The 21,726-nt window shown below is 41.7% G+C and overlaps 1 pseudogene; it reads right to left on the reverse strand.

Annotated features, from left to right (window-relative positions):
- Positions 1 to 14,362: 14,362 nt before the first annotated feature.
- Positions 14,363 to 21,417, reverse strand: LOC136488333 (ankyrin repeat-containing protein At5g02620-like; annotated as a pseudogene).
- Between the last annotated feature and the right edge of the window lie 309 nt (positions 21,418 to 21,726).

A 21,726-nucleotide genomic window follows, 5' to 3' on the forward strand; every position in this document is an offset into this window, starting at 1 on the left:
ATTTCACAAGTGTGTGACATAGTTTTGGAAAGTCTATGAGATTCAAGAATTTCTGACTAGTGTTTGATAAAACTTTCTCAAATAGGAAAATAAGCTATGTAACAATTGTAGATCTTGCTAAGATGATCAAACTTGGTATTCAGAGATTTTTCATCTGAGGTCATTTAGTATCTCATTTGAGCAAGTTTGACCAAGTCAAATTTGGTCAAATAAAAAAATAACACTTTGACTCTAGTATTATGGACTCGAAATGACTTCAAATTGAAAATTTTTGAATACCAAGTTTGTTAAGCTCATCAAGATCTACAATTGTTATTTTGGTCAACTTTCCATTTGAGATAGTTTGGACGGTTTAAATTTATGATTTTTAAATTTCTACGCCTACAAACTAGTTTTCAGAACCCTAGATTGTCTCAAATTGAAAAGTTTTGAATACCAAGTTTGTTCAGATCATCAAGATCTACAATCCTTATATAGACTATTTTTTCATTTGAGAAAGTTTGAATAAAATGTAGTTTAAATTTCACAAGTGTGTGACATAGTTTTAGAAAGTCTATATGAGATTCAAGAATTTGTGACTAGTGTTTGATAAAACTTTCTCAAATGGAAAAATGATCTATATAACAATTGTATATCTTGCTAAGATGATCAAACTTGGTATTCATAGATTTTTCATCTGAGGTCATTTAGTGTCTCATTTGAGCAAGTTTGACCAAGTCAAATTTGGTCAAATGAAAAAACAACACTTTAACTCTAGTATTATGGACTCTAAATGATTTCAAATTGAAAAGTTTTGAATACCAAGTTTGTTAAGCTCATCAAGATCTATAATTGTTGTTTTGGTCAACTTTCCATTTGAGATAGTTTGGATGGTTCAAATTTGTGATTTTTAAATTTCTACGCCTACAAACTAGTTTTCGGAACCCTAAATTGTCTCAAATTGAAAAGTTTTGAATACCAAGTTTGTTCAGCTCATCAAGATCTACAATCCTTATATAGGCCATTTTATCATTTGAGAAAGTTTGAATAAAATGTAGTTCAAATTTCATAAGTGTATGACATAGTTTTAGAAAGTCTATATGAGATTCAAGAATTTATGACTAGTGTTTAATAAAACTTTCTCAAATGGGAAAATGAGCTATGTAATAATTGTAGATCTTGCTAATATGATCAAACTTGGTATTCAGAGATTTTCCATCTGAGGTCATTTAGTGTCTCATTTGAGCAAGTTTGACCAAGTCAAATTTGGTTAAATGAAAAAAACAACACTTTGACTCTAGTATTATGGACTCTAAATGACTTCAAATTGAAAAGTTTTGAATACCAAGTTTGTTAAACTCATAAAGATCTACAATTGTTATTTTGGTCAACTTTTCATTTGAGATAGTTTGGACAGTTTAAATTTATGATTTTTAAATTTCTACGCCTACAAACTATTTTTCAGAACCCTAGATTATGTCAAATTGAAAAGTTTTAAATACCAAGTTTGTTCAGCTCATCAAGATATATAATTGTTGTTTTGGTCAACTTTCTATTTGAGAAAGTTTAAATGGTTAAAATTTGTGATTTTTAAATTTCGACGCCTACAAACTAGTTTTCGGAACCCTAGATTGTCTCAAATTGAAAAGTTTTGAATATTAAGTTTGTTCAACTCATTAAGATATACAATCCTTATATAGTCCATTTTTTTATTTGAAAAGGTTATAAAAAAATATTATATTTTCTTTATTTTTATAGGTTCAACAAAAATTTTCTGTCATTTTGGTCAAAAAATCGAGAAAAAATTGAAACATTGACGTTACAATAATGTGATAATAAATTTCTTATCGAATAATATTAGTTTTATTAATTTTAAGTTACAAATATATTTTTGCATTAACAAAATACTTAGTATTAGTAACATTTATATTCTATATTCATAAAAGAAATTAAAAACTTTAGGTTACAAAATTTTCCTATTTACAATAAATAATTAGTTAATTAATAGTATTTTTAAAATAAATATTGCAAAGTATTGAAGTTGTTATAGAATTAATTAGTATTAAACAAGGAGAACAAAATCAAAATCCCAGGCCTTTCCAATAACTCTGGCGGGCTACCAAAATTTTCAGGCCTTCGGTCCCAGCCCAGGCCAGGAACCGGGACTAAAGGGTGGGCGGAATTGCCCGCCCAAAAATACCTTTAGTCCCAGCTAGTAACACCAACCGGGACTAAAAATCCTTTAGTCCCGGCTGGTAAGCTGAGCCGGGACTAAAGATCCTTTAGTTCTAGCTGGTAAGCCGAGCCGGGACTAAAGGGTTGGACCTTAGTCCCGGTTCGGCTTACCAGCCGGGACTAAAGGGTCCTGGCCTATATATATCGAACAGTTCCTCTGTTTATCTTCTACTTTTCGATCTACAACGTCGATCTCGTCTCTGCCACGCCCGGCCGTGTCGAGCTCTGCCGCGCCGCCGCCGTCGTCTACCCCCGCCCAGCCTCGTCGTCGAGCCCTGCCCGGCGGTCGTCGAGCTCGTCTCCGCCGTACGTCGTCCTCGCGTGGCTCAGCTCGGCCCCGTGGCCGGCCAGCACGCCCGCCATCCGCCCCTCGCCTGCTAGCTATAGCTCGGCCATATTTTTTTAGATAGTTTTTAGATAGTTTTTGATATATATGTTAGATTAAAATGTATTAAAATTTAATTAGTAGTTGATTCTTAGTTTTTTAGTTAGTTTTTTAGATAGTTTTTGATATATGTTAATTAGATTTAAATGTATTAAAATTTAATTAGTACTTTATTTAGATAGTTTTTTAGATAGTTTTTTATTATAGTTTTTGATATATTTAGTAATTATTATTCTATCTCTTTCTCTATATGTGTTAGATTTAATTTTGATTTAGTAATTCTATCTATGTATATATGTTAGATTTAATTAGATTTAGTAATTAATTCTATCTAGATATATGTGTGTTATTTTATTTAATTGGATTTAGTAATTATATTCTATCTCTCTCTATATATATGTTAGATTTAATTTTGTTTTAGTAATTGACACATACATATTTTATTAGTAATTCTATCTCTATATCACATGCATATTTTATTTTAGTAATTCTATCTATATATCACTTGGATATTTTATTAGTAATTCTATCTATATCACATGTATCTAGAGAGAGATTCTGTATGTATACATATATATGTACTTAATTATTTCTACGTGTATATATACATGTACTTAATTATTTCATGTGTTAAGAGAGAGAGAAAATTGTATCTAGAGAGACATTCTATGTGTTATCACATGCATATCTAGAGATATATACATATGCACTTATTTCTATGTGTTGAGAGAGAGAAAATTATATCATTCTATGTGTATATATACATGTACTTATTTTCATGTTTTTGGATCGAAAGTGTTTTTGATTTGATTCTAAAGCCTATACCTTATTATTGTTTATCCTTATGAAATATTATGTGTTATTATATTTAATTGGATTTAGTAATTCTATATGTGTTATCACATGTACTTATGTTATGTGCCATAGTCATTCTATCTATATCTTGAAGATACAAATGGCTGCTCCGGATGATAACTTGAATGATGACATAATGGCGGATATTATCAACGCCGGCACAAATACGGATGTAGATGACACGAGTCAGTACTTTGCTGATTATGAGGATATCCTGAATATCCCGGTGGTTGAAGATCAACAAATTGTCGCGCAAGAAAATACTGGCGAGGTATATTCGATTATCTATCATCTCTTATAGATGCATGCGTACGTATATTTGTTGTTAATCGTTGTGTTTCTACTCATGTAGCCGGTCTCTGGATCTACATCAACCACCGACAAGAGTAGGAAAGTCCGAGGGCCAAAAAAGCCATTAGAGGGCCATTTCATAATATCAGAATTCGACACCGATACCGGCAAACCATTGGGACCACATGCTCAGACATATATCAATCATGTGGGTTCATTGTAAGGGATAGGATCCCAGTTAGTGCTCGTAAATGGAAGCAGAAGATATCCGCTCCTAATGTTAGTTTTGTATCTGATCATGATAAGAACCTAGCTTGGAGAGATATCACTCAGCATTTCACATTACAAGCAGATGATGCTTTGAAGGAGCTAGTGAGGGATTGGACAATGAAGAAGATGGCAACATTGTTTCAGAGTTGGAAGAAGACATTGTATAAAAAGTTTATCTTGAAGAATGAAACGCCGGATTTCAATGCTAAGGCGTTTGTCAAGTTGGAGTCCCATTGGGATGACTTTGTACAATACAAGACATCTCAAGAGAGTGAGAAATGTGTGATGAGGAATCAGCAGAATGCTCGACAGAAGCAATACCATCATCGCATGGGATCAGGTGGTTATAGGGGTGCTATTCCCAAGTGGCAGAACCTAGAAGCAGAGATTACTGCCAAGGGAATCATACCTGAAATAATAGAGAAGAACTAGCCTCAACGCGCGAAGAATTTGTTCTACGCTCATGGGGGAAGCCTAGACCCAGACACTAGCAAGCTAATTTTTGGCCAAAAAATTGAGAGAGCAACATAGAGACTAGCTCGTGCTAGGGAAGAAGCTGATAGTGGTGTTTTCAAGCCCAACAGAGAAAAGGATGAATTGACATATGCCCTAGAGAATCCCGAACACGGTGGTCGAACAAGAGGTAATGGGGCGGTTCTGTGGCTACAAGCATTCCCAGCAGACAAGGATACCTACAGAAGCCGCTAGAGAAAGAAGGATGAGGAGGCAGACCAAATCCGTGTATTAGAGAAATTTGTTAATGAGTCATGACAAGCATTGCTTGAATCATGTGAATGAGAAAAATCTCTTGAGGCAAGAATGCAGGAGGAGATCAAGAGGCAAGTGCAGCTAGCAATGAGTCAAATGCAATCGCAATCAATGTCGGGAGTCACCATTAGCCCCGTTGGTCAGATGAAAAACAGTTGTGCTTCCACGGAGCTACCAGTTATTCAAGGTGACGCTGGGTTGCGCTTCCCTGTTGATGACATTACCGAGCCTCTAACAACATGTGAGCTGCACATTCCAGATGGTAATAATGCATCAATCATGATGGCTGTCGGGGTTGTATCTCCAATAGACCGAACGAAGACACCAAGAATCCATGGATCAGTTATTCAACCTGGATATGCTAGCGTCTCGGTCGATAGAGTGCTCAAAGGTTACAGCAATGTTCCTCTTGACATTGAAGACGGTGATGGGGAGAAGACACTAGGAGAAGCAGAGAAGATATTTATTCAATGGCGCAAACGCTTCATCATCATTCCTGGGGCGCCACCGCTTCCCCTACCTCACCCTAGGTATGAATGAAAGTGAATGAAATATTATTTTCCATTAATTTTATATTGACTTTAAAAATAATTGACCCACAACTTGTTTTTGTAGCAGGGTCTCCCCCCTAGCCTAGCCCAATCATTCATTCCCCATCTCATCACAACGTCACGGGGGGCGAGACGACTTCATCCCCATGGCGATCTCCAACTCCTACACCGGCCCCATCGCCTCCACAACGATCTCCAACTTCTACACCGGCCCCACCGCCTCCACAACGATCTCCAACGCCTCCACGCCAGACTCCAACACCGGCCTCATCACCTCCACGCTGGTCTCCAACACCGCCCCCACCCCCTCCATAGCGACACACTACAAAGACGTCTAAGGTCCCGGCGGCAAAGAAGACCCTAAAAAAAGAGTTATTTCTCAAGAAATACTTCCTAAAAAGACTAATGAACAAATAACAGCTGAAGAAGACAAAAAAGTGAAAGATTTTTTTATAGATATCCAAAAGCAGAGACAAGCGAAGCTTAAGGAGAAGCCGTACTTTTACATACCACGAGATCTGCTGAGGCAGAAGGTCGAAGCTCACAAGAAAAAGATGCTTGAAGTTCGTAAGCCTCCGCCACTATCAGACTATGACCGCTCCCTCGTGAAGTCACATGATGCACATAAGAAAAGGAAAAGAGCATCAGGGAAAGGATGTCCCATAGCTCGGACAACAGAAGCAACCAATGCAAAATCTTGTTGTTGCTAATGAATATGATTTCAACATAGAAGTCTATCGACCAGACAACTCTGGAGAAGTGTCGGTTCAGGACCTTAATGCTTTTTTTGAACTAACTGGTTTAACCTTGGATCAATTGACGGGCAAAGCTCCAATCCAGAACCTAGAAGTTGATACCTGGAAGACTTATAAATTTGGCAAAAGTCTGTACAACCCTGCGGCTCTGAATGAATTGGGTATGCAAATGTACTTGCTCAACAAGTGGTACATGCAGGCGTGTGGCAGGGGTGAGCAGTGGATCTTTGTCAGATTTAGAGACCATCATTACTTCTGTGGCGATGACATCTTACATATTAGTTTCGAAGAATTGCATCAACTATACCACTTGGACGCTCTGGACAAATCAATCATTAGCTCCTTTTATTTGTAAGTGATTCTTACTTTTATTTAATAAACTCACTTCCATGCAGTACGTGTATATAATTATCCTCACATGTAACTTATATTTATATACAGATTCCAGATGTCAGAGCTCCAAAGAATACAAGACACCAAGTGTTGGCTTCATTGATCCTTATATCGTATTCAAAACCGATATTATTGTCAAGGAGCACTGGGTATCTGAAGCACATGCGAATATCATGAGGTTCTTCGTGAAGCAGCACGACAAGACAACAATACTTTTCCCGTACAACTTTGAGTAAGTGTTAATAATAATGTAGTCTACTACATTTTATGTAATATCAATACAACTTATATGCATGTACGTGTGTGTATAAACCAATGCAGGTTTCACTGGATACTCATTATCATTGAGTTAAACTCAAGTCGGTTAGTAATCTTGGACATATTGAGAAAAGAGCGGGCACTATACCAAGATATGATAGACATTATTCAGGGGTAATTTCGATCTCTCGCGCACAACTATTATTGAATAGACTTTGCCATAATTTATTAACGATCGTATATTATTGGTCGCACAGGGTTTGGAAAGAGTTTATTTGGCAACACCGCAAGGATTGCAAGGCACAACTTAATGTAGTTGAAATACCAGTAAGTTGTACTATATATACTTTCCCACGTGTTTAATTACTATATCGTACTTCAATTTACATGTGAGATGATGAGAATAATCTTCTTCTCATACAGTGGTGTTTGCGGCAGCAACCAGGTAATAACTTGTGTGGATACTACGTTTGTGAATTTATTACTGCACACATAAGAAGAACTCCTGAAGATGTCCTCAGAGTACGTATATATCAATTTTTTTATTTATTTTTAAATGAATATATATATATATATGTATTAATACTTTTCCTTTTATTTCAAATGCAAGACTGAATGGTTGAAACAAAGGGTCATGCAAAAAGACCATCTGAAAGCAGTTCAAGAGTCAATAGCAGGATTTCTTCTAGAAAAAGTGCTAAATTTCAACGGTGAGTTCTACTTTGATCCTAAGGAATAAATGATGTAAATTAAATGTTTATTGATATCATTATTTTCGAGAACAAGATTATGAAAGTGTTGTATATATATATATATATATATCTATAATATATATAGTTTCATACTTTATTCGAATATAATAATGCTCGAGATGAGAATTAGATGTAATTATATGCGTGCGTGTATTTATATTAGCAGCGTAGAATACGTACATAAAAACATATTATATATTAAACAAATATGTGTAACTGAACTGAAAACAAATTAAACAAAAAAAAGAAAAAGAAAAGGAACCTTTAGTCCGGTTGGGGTTACCAACCGAGACTAAAGGGTGCGACCACGTTTGCTCGGCTGGAGGGCCTTTAGTCCCGGTTGGTAACACCAACCGGGACTAAAGGTCCCTCTTTAGTCCTAGCTCGATGACCCGGGACTGAAGGTTCCACCTTTAGTTCCGAGATCGTCGCAATCAATGTCGGGAGTCACCATTAGCCCCGTTGGTCAGATGAAAAACAGTTGTGCTTCCACGGAGCTACCAGTTATTCAAGGTGACGCTGGGTTGCGCTTCCCTGTTGATGACATTACCGAGCCTCTAACAACATGTGAGCTGCACATTCCAGATGGTAATAATGCATCAATCATGATGGCTGTCGGGGTTGTATCTCCAATAGACCGAACGAAGACACCAAGAATCCATGGATCAGTTATTCAACCTGGATATGCTAGCGTCTCGGTCGATAGAGTGCTCAAAGGTTACAGCAATGTTCCTCTTGACATTGAAGACGGTGATGGGGAGAAGACACTAGGAGAAGCAGAGAAGATATTTATTCAATGGCGCAAACGCTTCATCATCATTCCTGGGGCGCCACCGCTTCCCCTACCTCACCCTAGGTATGAATGAAAGTGAATGAAATATTATTTTCCATTAATTTTATATTGACTTTAAAAATAATTGACCCACAACTTGTTTTTGTAGCAGGGTCTCCCCCTAGCCTAGCCCAATCATTCATTCCCCATCTCATCACAACGTCACGGGGGGCGAGACGACTTCATCCCCATGGCGATCTCCAACTCCTACACCGGCCCCATCGCCTCCACAACGATCTCCAACTTCTACACCGGCCCCACCGCCTCCACAACGATCTCCAACGCCTCCACGCCAGACTCCAACACCGGCCTCATCACCTCCACGCTGGTCTCCAACACCGCCCCCACCCCCTCCATAGCGACACACTACAAAGACGTCTAAGGTCCCGGCGGCAAAGAAGACCCTAAAAAAAAGAGTTATTTCTCAAGAAATACTTCCTAAAAAGACTAATGAACAAATAACAGCTGAAGAAGACAAAAAAGTGAAAGATTTTTTTTATAGATATCCAAAAGCAGAGACAAGCGAAGCTTAAGGAGAAGCCGTACTTTTACATACCACGAGATCTGCTGAGGCAGAAGGTCGAAGCTCACAAGAAAAAGATGCTTGAAGTTCGTAAGCCTCCGCCACTATCAGACTATGACCGCTCCCTCGTGAAGTCACATGATGCACATAAGAAAAGGAAAAGAGCATCAGGAAAGGATGTCCCATAGCTCGGACAACAGAAGCAACCAATGCAAAATCTTGTTGTTGCTAATGAATATGATTTCAACATAGAAGTCTATCGACCAGACAACTCTGGAGAAGTGTCGGTTCAGGACCTTAATGCTTTTTTTGAACTAACTGGTTTAACCTTGGATCAATTGACGGGCAAAGCTCCAATCCAGAACCTAGAAGTTGATACCTGGAAGACTTATAAATTTGGCAAAAGTCTGTACAACCCTGCGGCTCTGAATGAATTGGGTATGCAAATGTACTTGCTCAACAAGTGGTACATGCAGGCGTGTGGCAGGGGTGAGCAGTGGATCTTTGTCAGATTTAGAGACCATCATTACTTCTGTGGCGATGACATCTTACATATTAGTTTCGAAGAATTGCATCAACTATACCACTTGGACGCTCTGGACAAATCAATCATTAGCTCCTTTTATTTGTAATTGATTCTTACTTTTATTTAATAAACTCACTTCCATGCATACGTGTATATAATTATCCTCATATGTAACTTATATTTATATACAGATTCCAGATGTCAGAGCTCCAAAGAATACAAGACACCAATGTTGGCTTCATTGATCCTTATATCGTATTCAAAACCGATATTATTGTCAAGGAGCACTGGGTATCTGAAGCACATGCGAATATCATGAGGTTCTTCGTGAAGCAGCACGACAAGACAACAATACTTTTCCCGTACAACTTTGAGTAAGTGTTAATAATAATGTAGTCTATACATTTTATGTAATATCAATACAACTTATATGCATGTACGTGTGTGTATAAACCAATGCAGGTTTCACTGGATACTCATTATCATTGAGTTAAACTCAAGTCGGTTAGTAATCTTGGACATATTGAGAAAAGAGCGGGCACTATACCAAGATATGATAGACATTATTCAGGGGTAATTTCGATCTCTCGCGCACAACTATTATTGAATAGACTTTGCCATAATTTATTAACGATCGTATATTATTGGTCGCACAGGGTTTGGAAAGAGTTTATTTGGCAACACCGCAAGGATTGCAAGGCACAACTTAATGTAGTTGAAATACCAGTAAGTTGTACTATATATACTTTCCCACGTGTTTAATTACTATATCGTACTTCAATTTACATGTGAGATGATGAGAATAATCTTCTTCTCATACAGTGGTGTTTGCGGCAGCAACCAGGTAATAACTTGTGTGGATACTACGTTTGTGAATTTATTACTGCACACATAAGAAGAACTCCTGAAGATGTCCTCAGAGTACGTATATATCAATTTTTTTTATTTATTTTTAAATGAATATATATATATATATATGTATTAATACTTTTCCTTTTATTTCAAATGCAAGACTGAATGGTTGAAACAAAGGGTCATGCAAAAAGACCATCTGAAAGCAGTTCAAGAGTCAATAGCAGGATTTCTTCTAGAAAAAGTGCTAAATTTCAACGGTGAGTTCTACTTTGATCCTAAGGAATAAATGATGTAAATTAAATGTTTATTGATATCATTATTTTCGAGAACAAGATTATGAAAGTGTTGTATATATATATATATATATATCTATAATATATATAGTTTCATACTTTATTCGAATATAATAATGCTCGAGATGAGAATTAGATGTAATTATATGCGTGCGTGTATTTATATTAGCAGCGTAGAATACGTACATAAAAACATATTATATATTAAACAAATATGTGTAACTGAACTGAAAACAAATTAAACAAAAAAAAAGAAAAAGAAAAGGAACCTTTAGTTCCGGTTGGGGTTACCAACCGAGACTAAAGGGTGCGACCACGTTTGCTCGGCTGGAGGGCCTTTAGTCCCGGTTGGTAACACCAACCGGGACTAAAGGTCCCTCTTTAGTCCTAGCTCGATGACCCGGGACTGAAGGTTCCACCTTTAGTTCCGAGATCGTTGTCTCGGCGCGGTAACCAGGACTAAAGGTCGTTACCGCCTGAGACAACAAGTCCATCCTGTAGTAGTGCAAACTAGGGATTTCAGGTAAGGAGTCCCCTGATCAGTTCCTTAGCCTTTGTATACTTCTCTTCACATACGACACACAAGCAATATGATCCAAAGACACAAGACGTACGGTGTTACCTCCTCACGAGGGTTATAACGGTATAAACTTTATGTATCGTGTGCTACCATCTAAAAATCTGCTACTCGCACGACATACCACACTTACTATCGGTGATAACAACACAACCATGAATGCCTTGCTCGACTTCTTGCTGAGGTAGGTAGTGGTGAGACCTTTAGCAGTACGTCCCTCATTGGAGGTTTTGTAGTGAGGCCACTCTCCTTTACTTTGGGGGTCTCTATACTAGTTGATAAAACTTGTGTTAGAATCTTCGAACGTTATTAGTGGCATCTGTGTCATTTCCCTGTGTTGCTGCTTTGGTGGAAACGTTGGTAACAGTATTGTGTTGATTTTATTGTTGTCACTTCCTCTATTACTTTAGCACGTTTGACCTTCTATGATGTTCAGAAACTATCAATAATAGGTTTTTTTTGTGATTTTTCGGTGACAAAGAAATACCTGGCATTACAGAAGGTGCATCAGTACACATTTTCTATGACAAACAAAGAGAACCGTCACTCACTCAGTGACAATTGCATTTCTGAGTAAAAATATTACAACATGTTGAATTCGTTTTGCCACTTGGAAGATGGAGTGACACAACTGAAGTTATGATTAATTACACAATTCACTAGAGTCAAATTTATCAAATACTCCACTTATTCTAAATTATAAGCTGTCACTACGGAAACAGGGCCTTTGCCGAGTGCAAACTGCTTTGCCGAGTGTCAAAAATCGGGCACTCGGCAAAGACCTTCTTTGCCGAGTGCCGCACTTGGCAAAAAGGGACACTCGACAAAGTACTTCTTTGCCGAGTGCCAGGCTCTCGGCAAAAGCTCAGCACTCGGCATAGGCTGCCCCGCGTAACGGTGTTCGGCCACGTCCTTCTTTGCCGAGTGCCTGCTGTTAGGCATTCGGCAAAGATTTTTTTTTGGAAAATACTTTGCCGAGTGCTCTTGACACGGTGCTCGACAAAGATTCAATATTTTTTTTTCGAAATGTCTTTGCCGAGTGCCTAACAGCTTCGACACTCGGCACAGAAAAATTCAAACTTTGCCGAGTGCCGGCCAGAGGGCACTCGGCAAAGAATTTTTTTTAAAAAAAATTCAAACTTTGCCGAGTGCCGGCCAGATGGCACTCGGCAAAGAATTTTTTTTAAAAAAAATCAAACTTTGCCGAGCGCCGGCAAGAAGGCACTTGGCAAAGAATTTTTAGAAAAAAATAAAACATCTTTGCCGAGGGCCGGATAGAGGGCACTCGGTAAAGATTTTTTTTTAAAAAAATAAAAAATCTTTGCCGAGTGCCTGCAGGGTTGGCACTCGGCAAAGCGACCATCAACGGGATCGGCGCCGTAACGGTCGTTTTTCTTTGCCGAGTGCCCGATAAAAGACACTTGGCAAAGAGGGCTTAGCCGATTAATTTTTTGCCGTGTGTTCTTTGCCGAGTGCCTCAGGCACTCGGCAAAGAACCTGAATCCAGTAGTGTGTTTTGGTTTTTCTAGGTACAACTTTGCTATGCACCTAGATATACATGATATCTAGATTTATAGTAAAAACTATATATTTAGAAATACTAGAATGACTTATAATTTGTAACGGAAGGAGTAACTGGCACGACGATGGTAGCAATGCCTTGACTGATATGCTGCACTATTTTCTCTCTAAACAGGAGAGGGGCCGGGGGCAACTGAGGTGCCCAGTCTCCCCTCTATCATGACCAAAAAAATGAGAAACCCTACGCTACTTATAATTGTAAACAGACAGAAGTGGAATACGGAAGCGCTAGCGAGAGGATAAAACAAACTTCTCCTTCACCTTCTCCTAGCAAATTTTTTGACCCGGATTGGAACCTCCCAGTCCTTATCCTTAGAAATCTGGTACCTATACTTTATGAGGATGTTTTCCTTCACGTTCACCCTGATGGCCATATACAGGCCCATGACACTAATTGGCTCAATGGGCTCTCTAATTGGATCCGACAAGGTAATAACATGTTAGCCCTTGGGCAACTTTCTTAGGGCCCGCTTGCCCCTAGGTGCCTAGTTGTTGTGGTTGTGTCACTCTCGGTGTAAACTTGCACCTACATATAGTTTAAATACTCGGATCCATCATTGTTCCCAATAAGAGTTGGTGTTGGTGTTGGTGCTTTGGTGGACACGTTGGTTATGGTAGTGTGTTGTTGTGTTGATTATATTGTTGTCGCTTCCTTCTTCACTACAGCACATTTGACGTTCTATGACATTTAGAAGATTTCACGAGCAGGGTTTCATTTTGTGATGCTCCACTGACAAAAAGAATCCTGGCGCTTTATCAGTATTCAGTACACATTTTCTATGACAAACAAAGTGAACCCCAACTACTTCATTGACAATTGCATTTCCGCGTAAAACTATTACAGCATGTTCAATAGGGTGCTACCACTTGGACGATGGAGTGGCAAGCTGAGAGGTGACATTATAGATATACAGTTTGCTAGAATCAAATTTATCAAGTAACTCACATGGCGATGGTAGCAATGCCTCGATTGATATGCTACACTTTTTTTTTTCTCTAAATGGAGAGGGGGCAACTTGTGTTAGAATCTCCAAACAGTGTTAGTGGCATCTGTGTCGTTTCCCTGTGTTGGTGCTTTGGTGGAAACATTGGTAATTGTATTGTAGTCACTTCCTCTATTACTGTAGCACGTTTGACCTCCTATGATGTTCAGAAACTATCAGGAATAGGGTTTTCTTGTGATTTTTCGATGACAAAAAGCCTAGAGTTACAGAAGGTGCATCAGTACACATTTTCTATGACAAACTAAGTGAAACGTCTGTCAATGACGATTGCATTTCTGATTAAAATCGTTACAACATGTTGAATTGGGTGCTTCCACTTGGAAGATGGAGTGGTATAGCTCAAGTTATGATTAATTATGCTGTTCGCTAGAATTAAATTTATCAAGCACTCCACTTATTCCAAACTATAAGTCATTTTTATTTTTTTTAGGTACATGATTTTTGCTACGCACTAAGATATACATGATGTCTAAATCCATAGTAAAATCATGTACTTGAAAAAAGACTTGCCATTATTCATAATAAAGGGAGTAACTGGCACAACGATGGTCGCAATGCCTCGATTGATATGCTGCACTTTCTCTCTCTCTAATAAACAGGAGAGGGGGCGGGGGCAACTGAGGTGCGCGTGCCCAGTCTCCCATTTGTTGTGCCCCAAAAAATGAGACCCCCTATAATATTACTTATAACTGTAAACAAACAGAAGTGGAGTACGAAAGCGCCAGCGAGAGGATACTGCCGCTTGATCACATTCCCTCCTTTCGCGTGACTGCACTGTCTTATATACCTCCAGATTGTTCTCCACGTCTTTGCAGGCCTAATCCACGTCGTTAGGCATATTTGCAAGGCACAGATGCACGCCTCTATAGCCATCAACCCGTACTGACTGACAGCACTTGTGGTCACCACGGCCACCAGAGCCACGTAGAAAGCCAGCATCAGGGTCATGAGTGACACCCACATGCACTGCAGCGCCCACGCGAAGCTCTTAAACGAGCCGACGGCGGAGCGCGACGTCTTCCCGTAGACGAGCAGGATCACGGCGACCACGGACGTCGCCACGGCGAACATGTCCAGGAACAAGAAGGTGTCGAAGACGAACTTCTTCCTCGCGAGGTGCGCCTGGCCCGTGGCGTCGCTGTACCCGCCGGGCACGTTGAACCCGGCCGCGAACGCCGAGGTGGCGATGAGCACGGCCACCACCGCCAGGCTGTCGGACGTCCTCTGGATCCCCTGCACGACGTCGTGGCCGCTCCACGGCGTCAGCTGGTCCTGCCTCTGCGGCCGGAGCCGCGCCCCGTACGCGACCAGCGTCACCACCAGCTTCACCATCGTGAACGAGCTGGTCGACGCCGCGGCGAGGTCGAACGCCGTGTCGCCGTGGCTGTTCAGGTCGTCGGCCCGCGCCTCGCCCTTCCGCAGCAGGGCCTCCACGACGGCCGGCGCGCCCGCGGCCACCGCGAGGTGGAGCGCCGTGTTCCCGTCCCTGTCGTGCGCGTCCAGCAGGAGACCGCGCAGCGTGCGGCTCTTGATGACAACAGACACCACGGACAGCTGCTTCTCCCTGAACGCGGTGTGCAGGAAGGTCCCGCCATTACCGTCGCGGAGCAAGGCAGCGTCCGGGTAGCTCCTTAGCATGTCCTTCGCCACGCGGTGGTGTCCCATTCGCGCCGCGACGTGGAGAGCCGACAGACCGGCCGAGTCCTTCTTGTACACCGTTGTCGGCGGCGTGGCGCGTAGGATCGCGTGCACGATGCTGCGGTCGCCGGCTGACGACGCGAAATGGAGCGGGCTGCTGCGCTGCTGTCCACTTGGTCTGGAAGAGCTGGTCTCCACTCCAGTAGCACGTCAACCATTTCTGCAGGCAACGCAAATGCTGAAGACATTTTTGTTTTCCGAGCAATTCTTAGGCAGTTGGCAAGCATCTAACCTGAGCTCTAGAAGACAGCCGCGTGTAGAGCATTCTGTGAGCTCGGCCCGGCCGACGACGCGTCCTTGCACATGGTAATCGCTTTGACTGCTTGCACCGATCCGCTCATCACCGCCAGATAAAGCGGCGACACGCCGGCGTTGTTGAGCTCAGCCGCCGATACCAGCGCCTCCACCACCATGTGATACCCGTGCCTTGCGGCCAGGTGCAGGGCCGCCGTGTCCCCGGCCTCGTTTCTGCATCCGAGGATGCTCTCGCCGCAGTCCCGGGACAGCTGCGCGAGGACCGCGACGGTCCTGACGTGCCCCGCCCTCGCCGCGCAGTGCAGTGGCGTGTCGAGCGCCGAGTTGCGGTGAGACAGGAGGAGGCCATGCTCCCTGAACCTGTGGTAGAGCTCCTGGATCAGCTCGTCACGTGGAGAGCAGTGTTCCTTTCAGCACTCACTTCGAGTATATCGCACTGTCCATGACGAATGCCTGAAACACGTCAGTATAAGTTGACTTAGAATAGGTAAACCCGTAATAAGCTACCTAATGTCTTGCTTAGCTGCACTAGTGTCCACCTTATTTCATATGTTTGGTCTGTTGGGGACTTAGGATAGATTGTTTAATGTAAAAATTTAGTAATTTTTTTAGCTCAATCCTCCATAAAATAAGATGGATACTGGTGTAGCAAACCAATGTCTAAATTGTAATTTATGTTCCAATAAACATCATGGTCCCACAACTCCATTTATTTAAAGCAATTTAAAATTTTATTATTTTTTCTTATATTTACCAAACACAATTGCTTGAGGGCAAGTAGAAGTTATGCGGATTTTTATTATTTTTTAATTCTTTTTCATTTAATATTTTAATAATAATTGCGTCTAATTTTTTTTTTGTAGATCTAGCCTTTTTGGTCGCACCAGTCCTGCTGGCGTGACAAAATAACACTGTCGCTCACATGTGTTGGTGTGGCAAGATCTCGTGGAAAACCTTCGCGCCACCAGGAGTGGTGTGACGAGATTCAACTTTACAAAGATTTTAACTCTTCAATACGACGTCGGATGAAGATGATTTGTAAATGAAAATTGTAGAACTCAATGAGATCTACAACTTTCTAGTTTTGAGTTTTTTCATTTGATCATGTTATAATGCTCAAAAAATGATATAAAATTTCAGCCGCATAATAACCGTGTACTAGCGCTTGTCGCATTAGAAAAATAATATCTTTTTTGGTGCCAAATGAAGATACTTTTTATATGAAAGTTGTAGTTCTCAATGAGATCTATAACTTTATAGTTTTAAGTTTTTACATTTGAGATTGTTAAGATGCTCGAGAAAATAATATAAAGTTTCAGCAGTAAATTAATCGTGCATCAGGGCTTGTCGCCTCACGAAGATTATATTTTTCTTCAAAGGTGTCAAATGAAGATATTTTTTATATCAAAGTTGTAGCTATCAACGAAATTTACAAGTCTTTATAGTTTTCAAGTTTTTCATTTGAGATTGTTAAAATGCTGAAGAAAATAATACAAAATCTAAGGGGCATGTTAATCGCGTAACAAAGCTTCCATTTGAGATTGTTAAAATGATGAAGCAAATCGGTTAGGCCGGTTTCTGTAGAATCATTGCCGAGTTGATACCATTGTCATCCACACGTTCTAGTGCTTTGGGTGTTTGACCGATCTTCATGTCAACAGTGGGACAAATATTATTTATAGTAGCCACAAAGCACAACACCAAAGGAGTGGTGAACAAGCAATCATAACTTCCACACACTGGGCACTACAACACCTTTCCTTACTAATATCATGGGAAGTCTGAAAGGAAAGAAAGTCAACTTGCAGTAACACAAATTCACAAGGACCTCACTTGTAGTGAAAGAGAACAGGATATTGGCTGGAGCAAAATAGTTGTTCTATCTTATACTACTAGCATAGCATGGCCGTAGTCTTTTGTTTTTTTCCCTAGCTGGTTATTAGCCAGTTTTCTAAAAACTAAATCTCTCACATGTATCAGTCAAATAGGCATGGCCTCATGACAGTTCGTTTAGGAAGAACAAAAACCTTATACATCGATCGGATGCAACAAATGATCTACTTAGGGACTTAATTGATGTGTGTTCTTACCAGCACACTACAGGAAACCGGGACTTTGCCCAGTGCTCAAATCTTTGCCGAGTGCCAAATATCGGGCACTCGGCAAAGGCCACCTTTGCCGAGTGCCGCACTCGGCGAAACTTGGCACTCGACAAATAGGGCTTTACCGAGTGTTTGGCACTCGGCAAAATAAGGCACTCGGCAAATCCAAACTTTGCCCAGTGCCAGACACTCGGCAAAGTTGGGCACTCGGCAAAGAGGCGCCCGGGGATAACGGTATCCAACGCCGTCCTCTTTGCCGAGTGCCTTCTGTTTGGCACTCGGCAAAATATTGGCTTTGCCGAGTGCCTAGGGCTAGCACTCGGCAAAATATTCACTTTGCCGAGTGCCAAACCTTGGCACTCGGCAAAATAATTTTTTTTTTTGTTTTTTGCCACCAACTTTTTTTCTTAGATTTGTATTTGTACCATGAACAACATGTTCAAATTTGGCACAATTTCATTGCTGTTTGCTATATTTCTTCACTTTATTTCGTTTTCTTGCAATTTTCCGAAAAATGTAGGTTTGAACTGCAGGTGCATCGAATAATAGTTTTGATCCATTCCAAAAATGTTATTCTTGTTTGTTAGTGTCACTTTATGCTAAATCTAGGAACTCTCCAAATTTCGATCAACGTGCTCACGGGGCAACGTCGCGAACTTGCGTGCGAGTGGTTATTTAATTCTATAAAATTCAAACGAATCTCGAAAATCATGAAACTTGGCGAGATGTCGTGATATCACATGCATATGCGGTGGTAAAAATTTGAAAACGTTTGGAGGACGTCATCACGTATGGTGTTCACAAACCAGGACATCATTACATGTGTTACCACCGCATATGCATGTGATATCACGACATCTCGCCAAGTTTCATGATTTTCGAGATTCGTTTGAATTTTATAGAATTAAATAACCACTCGCACGCAAGTTCGCGACGTTGCCCCGTGAGCACGTTGATCGAAATTTGGAGAGTTCCTAGATTTAGCATAAAGTGACACTAACAAACAAGAATAACATTTTTGGAATGGATCAAAACTATTATTCGATGCACCTGCAGTTCAAACCTACATTTTTCGGAAAATTGCAAGAAAACGAAATAAAGTGAAGAAATATAGCAAACAGCAATGAAATTGTGCCAAATTTGAACATGTTGTTCATGGTACAAATACAAATCTAAGAAAAAAAGTTGGTGGCAAAAAACAAAAAAAAAATTATTTTGCCGAGTGCCAAGGTTTGGCACTCGGCAAAGCCAGGACAGGATTTTTTTTAATTTTTTATTTCGCCGAGTGCCAGATCGGGGGCACTCGGCAAAATACTTTCTTTGCCGAGTGCCCCGGATCTGGCACTCGGCAAAGAGGTTTGAAATATAAAAAAAACCGGACACACGCACACACACCACGCACACACCAGACACGCACACACACGCGCGCCGTAGCCGCCCCGCCGCCGCGCCGCAGCCGCCGGCTCCCCGCGCGCCCGCCCTGCCGGCTCCCCGGCCCGCGCGCCCGCCGCGCCCGCGTGCCCGCTGTAGGAAGGAGGAGGAGGTAGGAGGAAGAGGAGGAAGGAAAGGAGGAAGGAGAAGAAGGGGAGGAGGAAGAAGAAGAAAGAGAAGGGAGGAGAGAAGGAGAAGGGGAGAAGAGGAGAAGAGGAGAAGAAAGGTGTCGCCTCGGTTCGTCGACCCTCACGCCGTAGCGGTCGTCCCCGTTGTCGTCGCCGGCCCTCGGTCTTCGCATTCTCGCTGGCAAGGTATGCCCTAATGTTAGTATTAGTTAGTAAGTAGTAGTGTTAGTAGTAGTAGTTAATTAGTAGTGTTAGTATTAGTTAGTAAGTCGTAGTGATAGTAGTAGTTGTAGTTGTTGTTCATAGTTTTAGTGTTAGTAGTAGTTATTGTTGTATGTATGTGGTTGATGGCCTTCGTGCCTATGTTTGGTATACATGTGGTTGTTGGCCTTCGTGCCAGTGTTTTCTGCAGGTTTTGGGAACCTCTCTGTGCAGGGGAGGTGCTGCCGAAATTTTCAATGGAGTCTAACCATTTGCCTTTTCTTTGCAGGACGAGGACCGTTGGGAGGCACTCGGTGACCCCGATCGTCTTCGTTAGCGTTGCGGTTCTGCCTGCACCGCGTCGCCTCGCCACTGCAGTGACTCGCCACCGCCCCACTAGCCTGACCTCACTGACACCCTAGGTATAACCCATCTTGCATACTTGTATCTCATGTAACCCCAGTTAGGCGTCTCCCGTCCGAAAGAGATACGATCGTTGGTATGCAGATCTTTGCATACCAAATTCCGTACCTGTTTTGGATTGTCCACGTTTTTTGGACAGCCCGCGGATGCGTAGATGGGTTGGTTTCTATGGCCCGCTCCTGTCCGAGACAGAGTTTCGGCACCACCTCCTCGTTGTTCTCCTGATACACAATCTCCCTGCCAGGACGTGTATCGGGAGAACAGCGGGGAGGTGTTGCCGAAATTCTGTCTTGGATAGGAGCGGACCATGGAAGCCAACCTCATCTACGCATCCTCGGGTGGGATTAGGACCTATCCTTCACCTATTAGATGTATAGTAGGAACGCCTTGTGGATTTACCTGCAGTTTTTATTACTCGCTTACATATGCATGTGCCAGAGGATGGATAACCGTGAGTGGATGTACACGGGCCACGCAAGTATGACCCCAGAATGGATGACCAAGACCAATGCTTTCCTAGAGCATGCATTTGGCGATGCTGCTAAAGGGTCAGCCCGGATGCCGTGTCCGTGCAGCAGATGTGGCAACAAGAAAAGAAAAATTAAGAGGCTCGTGGGGGAAGATCTTATCAAGTATGGATTCACGGCAAACTATACCCGCTGGATCCACCATGGTGAAGCCGATCGTATTAGAGAGGAGGTGGTGAGATAGCGTCTCGAGGATTATGATGGAGATGGCGGGGTAGCAAACTGGATGGATGACATTCAACAGGCACGGTTCAGTGAAGGATTGGAGGAGAAGCCAGAGGAAAGCGCAAAGACGTTCTATGATATGCTGTCTTCAGTGCAGAAGCCCTTGCGCGAAAAGACAACGGTATCGCAGCTGGATGCAATTGGACGCATCATGGGGTTGAAGTCATAGTTTAGCATGAGTCGGGACAACTTTGATGGTATGTTGGTAGTTTTTGGATCCCTGCTTCCGGAGGATCACATCCTGCCGAAGAACTTGTACGAGTCACAGAAACTTCTTCGTGCACTTAAGATGCCGTATGAGCAGATCCATGCTTGTCCGAATGGATGCGTCCTTTTTAGGAAAGATCACGAGGGAGCAACGCACTGTCCAAAGTGCAAATCCTCTAGGTACTTGGAGGTCGACACTAGTGATGGCAAGAAGGAACAGCTGAGTATCCCTACGAAGGTCCTATGGTACCTTCCTTTCATACCGAGGATCCAACGGCTGTACATGACAGAGGAGTCCGTGAAACAGATGACATGGCACAAAAATGGCAAAAGGTACAATCCGGACAAGATGGTACACCCATTGGATGGTGACGCCTGGACCCATTTCGATGGCATACATCGTGTTAAAGCTGAGGTGGCTCGCAATGTACGTGTAGCATTGGCAACAGATGGGTTCAACCCATATGGATTGTCCGCGGCCCCATACACTTGTTGGCCCGTGTTCGTGATACCCTTGAATCTCCCCCCTGGTGTCATCTTTCAACCCAAGAACGTATTTTTGTTGCTGATAATTCCTGGACATCCGGGAAACAATATGGGTGTGTTCATGGAGCCTATGTTCGATGATTTGATCGATGCTTGGGAAAAGGGGTACTGACATACGACCGAGCTACAAAGAGAAACTTCACAATGCATGTGTGGTACCACTACTTCCTACATGACTTCCTGGCATATGGCCTATTCTGCGAGTGGTGTGTTCACGGGAAGTTCCCATGCCTAATATGCAAGGCAGGTGTGAGGTTCACTTGGTTGAAGAGTGGTGGCAAGTTTTCTTTGTTCGACCAA

This window comes from Miscanthus floridulus, chromosome 10 (assembly GCF_019320115.1).
Source record: "Miscanthus floridulus cultivar M001 chromosome 10, ASM1932011v1, whole genome shotgun sequence".
Taxonomy (NCBI): Eukaryota; Viridiplantae; Streptophyta; class Magnoliopsida; order Poales; family Poaceae; genus Miscanthus; species Miscanthus floridulus.